Consider the following 8,916-nt stretch of genomic DNA (forward strand, 5'->3'; position numbering starts at 1 on the left):
GGAAGTCCAAGAAGTAGGATGTGCAAAGAAGATATCTGCAATAACCATCCACCCAAACTTGTGCTACTGCATTCAGCAGACACTGACATGAAAAGATTTGGCACTCCAAAAGCTGTAGTGGCTAGTTTTATTTCAGTCTAACTAGAACATTTATGTTTGCAACATGTTAGAGAGACCCGTGCAAAATTAGCTAAGCATTTCATACTTATCTTGATGGAGAAAGATCCAAAATAACCAGTGGGTACTCTCTTTGTTTGCTGATAGCTCTGGAATGAGTGGTACAATTTCAAACTGGAAACAAGTGAAAAATTCAGTTGAAAGATGCTTTCAGTGTGCTTTCACTACCTCCAGTTCTCTTTTTCTCTAGAACTTAAATAAGGACAATACTTTGGTAAAATACAAATTTTATTATTACAGAGTACTTAGTGTCTGTACTTTAGATCACAATGAATCACAGAACTAATCACAAAATTGTTTTGATTGGAAGGGACTTTTTAATGGCCATCTAGTCCACAGCCTCTCCCATGATGGGGATGTCTTTTGTTGGATCAGGTTGCTCAAAGCCTTGTCCAGCCTCACCTTGAACACTTCCAGGGGTAAGGCCTCCACTTCTCTGTTATAGTGTCTAATCATGTTTATCATGAAGGATTTCTTAATTATAGCCAATGTAAATCTACTCTCCTTCAGAGTAGATTTCTACTTCTAGAAGCAAGTTAAGCATGTCATTAGTACTGTTAAATTAAAACAAGTATTGGATTAAATATTTTAGATACAAGTTCAGATCTATAAATTGTCATGAAATGCTATACGTATATCAAGAGATATACCTATATGTGTAAATACTGGACACACTCAATATTGAAAAAGGATAGTAAAACTCCACTAATACCAAACAGATTATACTAGGTTTTGCCAAAAAATATTTTTGGCTTAGTGAATTCAAGAAATACAAGAACAAGAAAGTCACTGGAAGAAGAGAATGAAAGTATATATTATTTAAATATGTAAAATTAATCTCCTGAATTAAAAAATACATGATAAAACAGTGAACCATATGAAACAGAAGTACAACATTATCTCCTACTTGCCAGAATAGTGAGAACAGTGAAGATACTGACTCAATATGTATGTCATCATCGTTAGCTGTCAAAAAAACCATGACCAACAGTTCATATCCTAATGTGATTACTTCATTGCTAACTTGGAGTGATGCTAACTCCCACAGTTCCTCCTGTCTCAAAATAGGAGTCTGGGATGTGTAGGACAGACATTTACTGAATGGCAGCTCAAAGTCCAGTCTGCCTGCCAAAGGACAACAGATCCTAATATGCACATGGGAGTGATAAAATTTAAAGGGGCTAGTAAAACAAAGAGGTTGTATAAAGGAGCTGATAATCAAAGTTTGCATAATATTCTCATTATGAACGACAATAGCTATAGATACACGTCAAGTCTTTAGTCACTGTCTGGACTCGGCTCATAGACAACAAAGACACACTGCTCATTAATGTCCCATAGTTCACGAATCGTCATCATAGCTAGCCTTTGTGAATGAAGATTTGGAAAAGGCACTACCAACACTTGCTGCAAGCTTGCTAGTGGCTAAAAAGGCCAATGCAGGATAGGCAAGTCCAGATCCAAAAGGCAAGGTGGCAAGTCTCCAAGGCGATATTGGTAAGGCACAGTTCTTTCTGCATTGTCGTTTCTCCTTGAGACTGATTCTGCGTGTGTTCTCAAAGCAAGCAGCAGCATTATGAATGATGTGTCTCCATGAATCCCAATTGGAGGCCACAGTGGATCATTTGTGGCAGTTAATATGGCCAAGGCTGAGATATTGTTTCAGGGAGTCCTTGTATTTCCTCTTTGGGGCTCCCCTCTTGTGGCAGCTGGTGGTGAGTTCACCATAGAGCACAATCTTCAGGAGGTGGTGATCCTCCATGCTGGAGACATGCCCTGCCCAGCGCAGGTGTGTTTTTAGCAGCATGGCCTCAATACTGGTGACTCCTGCTTGTTCAAGAACAGACACAGTCATGTAATCACTCTAGTGGATGTTTAGCATTGTATGGAGGCAGTGCTGAAGGAAGAGAAGTTGCAGGTGGTGGTGGCAGATGACCCATGATTCAGACCCATATAAAAGAGTAGACAATACAATGGCTCGGTAGACACTGACCTTTATACTTTTATCAGGTGTTTATTGCATCAGACTCTTTTATGGAGTTTTCCAAAGGCTCTGTATACTTTTGCTAACCTGTAGTCTATCCCTTTGTCAATCTTACTGTCTGAGGAAATGATGTTTCCCACATAAGTGAACTGCTGGACTGACTTAAGCTCTGATTCACCTATGGTGATGTGGGGATGATGGAAGACTTCCTGAGGTGCAGGTTGGTAGAGAACTTCTGTCTTCTTCAAGCTGACTTCCAGCCCAAAAAGCTTAGCAGCCTCTGCAAAGCAGGATGTTAAGCACTGCAGAGTTGCTTCTGTGTGAGCAACGAGGGTGTCATCATCAGCAGAAAGCAGCTCACGAACAAGGTGATTCAGGGTCTTGGTGTGGGCCTTTAGTTGCCTTAGGTTGAATAGGCTTCCATAGGTACAATACTGGATGTAGATGCAGTTTTTTCATCGAGGTCTGCCGTGGCTCTTTGGAGCATCATGCTGAAGAAGATTGTGAATAGAGTTGGTGCAAGAACGCAACCTTGTTTCACACCATTGGTTATTGGAAGGGGCTCAGAAAGTGCATCGCCATATCTGACTTGTCCACGATGATCCTCATGTAGCAGGATGACCATTTTGAGGAACTTGGGGGGACATCCTAAACGTTCCAAAATCTGCCACAGGCCTTTTATGCTCACAGTGTCAAAAGCTTTGGTGAGGTCAACAGAAGTTACATAGAGTCCTTTGTTCTGTTCCCTACACTTGCAGTTGTCTGAGAACAAATACCATGTCTGTGGTGCTCATATTGGCTCTGAAACCACATTGACTTTCAGGTAGAAGTTCTTCTGTGATAGCATGTACTAATCTGTTCAAAGGTATTCTTGCAAGGATTTTACCAGCAATGGAGAGCAAAGTCGGTAATTTGAACAGTCTGATTTTTCTCCATTCTTCTTATACAGGGTGATGATGACTGCGTCATGGAGACCTGGTTGTGGTTCACCTTCTTCCCAGCAAGGTACAAGCTCATGAAATTTAGCATGGAGTGCTTGACCTCCATGCTTCCAGATTCTGAGTGGAACTCCATCAATCCCAGCTGCCTTGCAAGTTTTCAGCTGCTGTATGGCCTTAAGTGTCTCTCCAATAGTAGGGGCTAAATCCAATTTGTTTTTCACTGATAGTTGTGTAATGTACTGAATTGCTGAGCCTTGGACCACACGGCTGGCACTGAGAAAAGTCTGAAAATGTTCAGACCATTTATTCAGGATGAATGTTCTATTCGTGAGAAGCATTTGGCCATCTGCACTGAGTAGGGCTCTTTGAACCTGGTGTGTGGGTCTGTACACTGCTTTCAGGGCCTCATAGAATCCTCTGTGGCCACACAAATCTGCACATAGTTGCATATTCTAGGTTGATCCACCATTCGGTCTGGATGTCTCAAAGTTTCTATCAGAGCTTACTGCATGCAAGCTTTTCTTACATGGCAAGATGGCTGACCAAAGTGTGCTTGGCGAGCAGTTCTGTTCTTTTTCAACAATTCCTGGATCTCTTGGTTGTTTTCCTCAAACTAGTCTCTGTTTTTCTTGGAGGAGAACCCTAAGCATTCTTCAGAGGACTTCAGGATGCTATTTTTAATATGTTGCCAAAGTGCTTCAGGAGATATATGGAATGATCTTCAAGTCTAGTTTGAAGGTTTACCTGGAAGCTGTCTCTCACTGTAGCTGTTTGAAGATTGTTAACTTGGAGCCTCCTCCTTGGAATGCCACCTCTTTTAGGTTTGAGCTTGAAGTGGAAGTTAAGTCTGCAACGCACAAGGCGGTGGTCTGTTTGACATTCTGCACTCGGCATCACTTGGGTATGACAGACATCACCGACATTTCTCTGTTGCACTAAGACATAGTCAATGAGGTGCCAGTGCTTGGATTGAGGATGCATCCAGGTTGTCTTCAGACTGTCTTTCTGCTGAAGGATAGTGTTGGTGATGGTGAGATGCTGTTCTGCACAAAACTCTAGCAGGAGGTGTCCGTTTTCAATGCAGTTTCCAACACCGTGCTTGCCCAGTACTCCTTTCTAGGCTTCAGAGTTCTTCCCAACTCTGGCATTGAAGTCACCAAGGATTATGATCTTATCATCTGCAGGAACCTTTTGGGTGAAGCAGTGCAGGTCAGTGTAGAATTTGTCTTTTTCTGCTGTGTCAGCTTGGAGAGTTGGAGCATATATGCTAAAAAGAACAATAAGTTGCTTGTTGTGTAGAAGGAGGCATAAGAAGATAATGCAATCGAAATGACCTGTCAGTAAATTTTCAGTTTTGGAGGCAATGGAGTTTTTAATCATGAAGCCAACTCCTGAAAGGTTCTTTTGCGTTTGGGTTTGCCTGTCCAGTAGAGTGTGTAGCCAGTACCATGTTTTAAAGGCTGCCTTCCTCATGAAAACGAACTTCACTGAGACCAGCAATGTTGATGTTGAGTCATGACAGTTCATGGGCAATTAGAGCAGAATAATGCTCAGGATGCCCAGTATCCACAGTATCAAGCATGGTGCTGATGTTCCAACATGTGAGTGTTAATTTGAACACACCTTTGGAGGCAGGTGTGTGCCTTTGTCTTTTTGTTTTTGTTTGACCACATCAGAAGATGCCCATTGACTGCGGTTTTCCAACCGGGTGAACGGTGGAGATGAGTTCTGGTTAGGCCATGTTTTCTAGGCCTCTCTTCATGGGGAGCAAGCAGTGCTCTCTTTAAAAAAGGCTGCTTGGTCATTCAGGATGCTGCCAAACCAGACTGTCATCTCCAGGGTCAGTTGCGAGCAATCAATGTTCTGAATCACCTGCATGCAGGGTTGGGTCTGCGGCTTCCAGTGCACCTTATCACCTCCTGTTTTGCCCCTCACCTGTCGCTACAGGGCTTTGCAATGTGGATATACTTTTTGAGCCTGCACAATGGGTTCTTTAGGTGAGGCACAGCATGCAGAACTGGCCCCACCCATTACTCCTAAGGTTCATCTGCCGGGGCCCGGCGAGCTTGGATTGTGACAGTGAAGTTCTCAGGACATGGGTTGGGTTAGAGTATCCTTTTAGATGGATAGTCTTACAGGGCTAAGCGAACTCCATGTGCCCACATTGGAGTTAGAGTTGTCCTTCTCCTAGGATGGTTGCTGTGAGCCTAGTGAACCCATCCTGCCCATGGACACGCTTTGTCTGGTCCTTCAGTTGATTCTTGTCTGGCATGAGAGACCCTACCAGAGGCATATGACACTGCCAGCATAGCTCACAACCTTATGAGGGCACGCAAGCTTCTCCCCTGTGACAAGGGGGTGTCCGTGGAGAAGGGTTCACCAGTCTACAAATAATAAATACATAACAAAGGTAGCAAATACATAGCTAAATGGCACAGTGAAGTCTTGCTTTGCCAGCTGTTTTAATTTTTGCGTGTTTTGGGTTTTGATGTTGCTCTCTGGTTTGTCATACAAGCTAAATAACCTCATCTGTTGGGTGCTAATATATCCAGGGGAAATGTCAAGATTCATTTTCATCTGGGGATGTTAACAAAAAATCAGTTTTCAGAGAGGGCTGCAACTGGAACACTTCCATGCACAAAGGTACTCAGAGCAGGCAAGTGGCAGGTTGTTAAATCACCCCCTGCTCATTCCTAGAGGTGGCATGATAAAATGAGCCACATGCTTATGACTTTAATGTGCATAGTGGTCAAAACCAAAACAATTTCAGGACAAGACAGCATCCTCACTGGCAGTTGGCTGAGACATCAAGAACAGGAAGAAGAATTTCTAAGACCTTATTGGTGAACATATGGCAAACTCTGATTTCCTTAGTAAATCAGATGATATTACCAGAACTGGGTCATTATGCACACATTGTAATCTATCGTTAAGCCCAACAAAGTAATATTTAGCTAGTGTTTTAATTGTAGTACCGAGATTTATCTCTGTGTTTTAAAGGAAAAAAAGTCCAGGAAGGAAGGGTGTTGAGCTTTCAATTTAATAACAGGAGATTGCCAATTTTGACAAGTGACACTAACTGCTTATTCAGATAATGCTTACTTACATGCATATTTACACATATTTTTGTTGTTATTTAGGAGATACAGAAGTTTAAATTATCCATTTTCTTCCTTCTTTTCCCTGAAAAGTACAATTCTCCTCCCTGTATATGCTTTTAAAATACAAGGTTGCATCATACTTTTCAAATAATCCTCCAGTTCATTTTACAAATTGCTGCAGCCAGACGTCCCTTACCTGTGTTTCCAAATGACCATGAGGACAGTGTAGTGCATGTGTATGTTTTATAGAATTAATGACATACAGAAAAGAAATTAACCTCTTGGCCTGGAAATCAAGTAGTCCTTCACAATGCCAATCCATATGGCTACAATCAATTAAAACAAAGATGCATCCTTCTCATTTGGGCTGCTGAGTGATCATACAGCAAGTGTTACAGGGTGGTAGAAACCAGGACTTCTAGGTTTTTATGTTGTGATTGTTTCTTGATGTATTTTTCTTCCTTACCGATCCTTCATGCATGAATTCTGAGACGTATGCAGGCTGCTAACATGGGTACTGTTTATGCAGGGTGGGTATAGGACAGCAGGAAAAAGTGTGGAATTCAACTTTAGGCCAGTCTCCCCACACCTGTTAAACACACTCATTTTGAAAAATGTTAAGCAAAACTGTTCAGAGAAATCCCTTATCTGTGTCCAGCATCTGGAGATAAAGAACCCTGTTTTCTTTTCTGTCAGGGTTAATAAAACAAACAATTTCTTAGATAATATTTTGGTAAACACAATGGATAATGAACCCTATTCTATAGTTAAAGACTTTTAACAATTAAAAAATTTATAAGCACTGCAACACATGAATACTGGAGAAGAGAACCCACTCCTGCGCAGCCACATGTGGAGTGGGAAAGGTGCACATCCAGTCTGTGTGTGCTGTGGATGGATACCTTGAGAGGAGCCAGGAACGTCTGGCATGCAAACATACAGATCAGGCCCGCAAGGACAGCAAGATGGACACACCAGGAGCCCAGCCCTTTGATGGGGCTGAAACAGCTGGGTATGTCAGATACAACGGCCCCCCAGCCTATTGTTCCCACCAGCTACAGTACATGTCCAGCGTCTGGTTTGTCAATCATTGGATTCAATGGCTGTTTGCCTGGGAAGCTGCTGACAGGGGCTAGGGGGGCTTGCCAGAGCTTAATTACCGTACCTCATTAAAGGACTTCTCATTCATATTCAGTAAGGAATCATTTGAGCAGACAGATATGTCTTTGTTAGATGAACTGAAAAACATACTTTTAAAAAAATCCCTACCACTTACGTATTTACATTTGTTTGGTTAAAGAACTCTTTTCATTCTGCTTCGGGGAGAAAGAGAGAGTATTAAGAAGGGAGGGGGAGGAAAGAAGCAAAGAAAAGAAATAAAATGAAAGGAAAATTTACTAGAAAGAGTTTGCATTTGTAACCTGACAGGCTTTTTTTGAGGCAGAAATAGATTTCATTACACAGAGTCAAATTCTCCTTTAATATATACGCTGTTCACAAACATACATTGATGTGTGAATGGTGGCTAGGGGTAAGGGCAAATCTCTTTCTCTGAATGAATGCTGGAGAGGTTAAAATTGACTATTTTTCTCCTACAAAAGGCTTGGTTTAAATGTCACTACTATTTTCCTTGAAGTAAAAGGTTAAGAAATTTTTTGCACCTAATTTATTTTTGTTTGTTTGTGTGTGTGTGTGTGCGCGCGCGTGTGTGTGTGTGTGCGCGCGCACATACAGGGTTTTTGGATTCTTAAAGTAAAAACTCATAAATCTAGAGTCTTAAACAGCTCAGTTTAGTGCAGCCTTCCCAACACTGGTAAGGATATGGGTTGTAGTCTTGTTCTCCCTGTCGATATTCTTCCACCAAAGAAGCTTGTGTTCATTGGCAAGTCTGGCAGCAACTCCATCCTTCTGAGGACAAATGGCCTAGAGGGAGGAAGGAAGGAAGGAGTAGAGGGAGGGAGTAAGGGAAGGAAGGAAGGAAGGAAGGAAGGAAGGAAGGAAGGAAGGAAGGAAGGAAGGAAGGAAGGAAGGAAGGAAGGAAGGAAGGAAGGAAGGAAGGAAGGAAGGAAGGAAGGAAGGAAGGAAGGAAGGAAGGAAATGGAAGGAAATACATTTTTAATCTTTTTTAATCTGCTAAAAAAAACCCACATGACAGCTCTCAGTGATATTTTTATAATCATTACTTTAAACATGTATTTTCTTTAAAATAGAGTGCCTAATCAGGGTGGACCAAACCAGCAATCCAAACCTCAGATATGGAACATAAACATACATTAGGCTTCCAAAATAATGTATTGGTGTTTTCCTGTTTTCTGATTACTAGTGATATTGAAGTTTTGCATGAGAGAGAGTGTGGGAAGCCTTTAGCCTGAGACACTGTGGTGGTAAGAAAATTATTCTCATAATAATTGTTTAAAAACCCCCATAAAACAGTATATGAACTGTTGTTTTCTAAAGAAGAATGACACCATGAAAAGCTATTTGATCTGATATCAGAGTGACTCTCTAGTCCTGTTTACATGTGACTGATCTGGGGTTAGAAGAATAAAAATTCCCAAGAAAATAAACAAGATGATATAACCTCTCATGTCCCAGGAGGCTGAACTGCACAAAGCTGAGGTTTTCAGTGCCCAGCAGTTTAGCCTGACTTTTTTTTGCCTTTTAGTCTGCACTTTTGGAAATGCAGCAAGACCTAAAGGGAAAACTGTGAAGA

This window comes from Pithys albifrons, chromosome 4 (assembly GCF_047495875.1).
Source record: "Pithys albifrons albifrons isolate INPA30051 chromosome 4, PitAlb_v1, whole genome shotgun sequence".
Classification (NCBI taxonomy): Eukaryota; Metazoa; Chordata; class Aves; order Passeriformes; family Thamnophilidae; genus Pithys; species Pithys albifrons.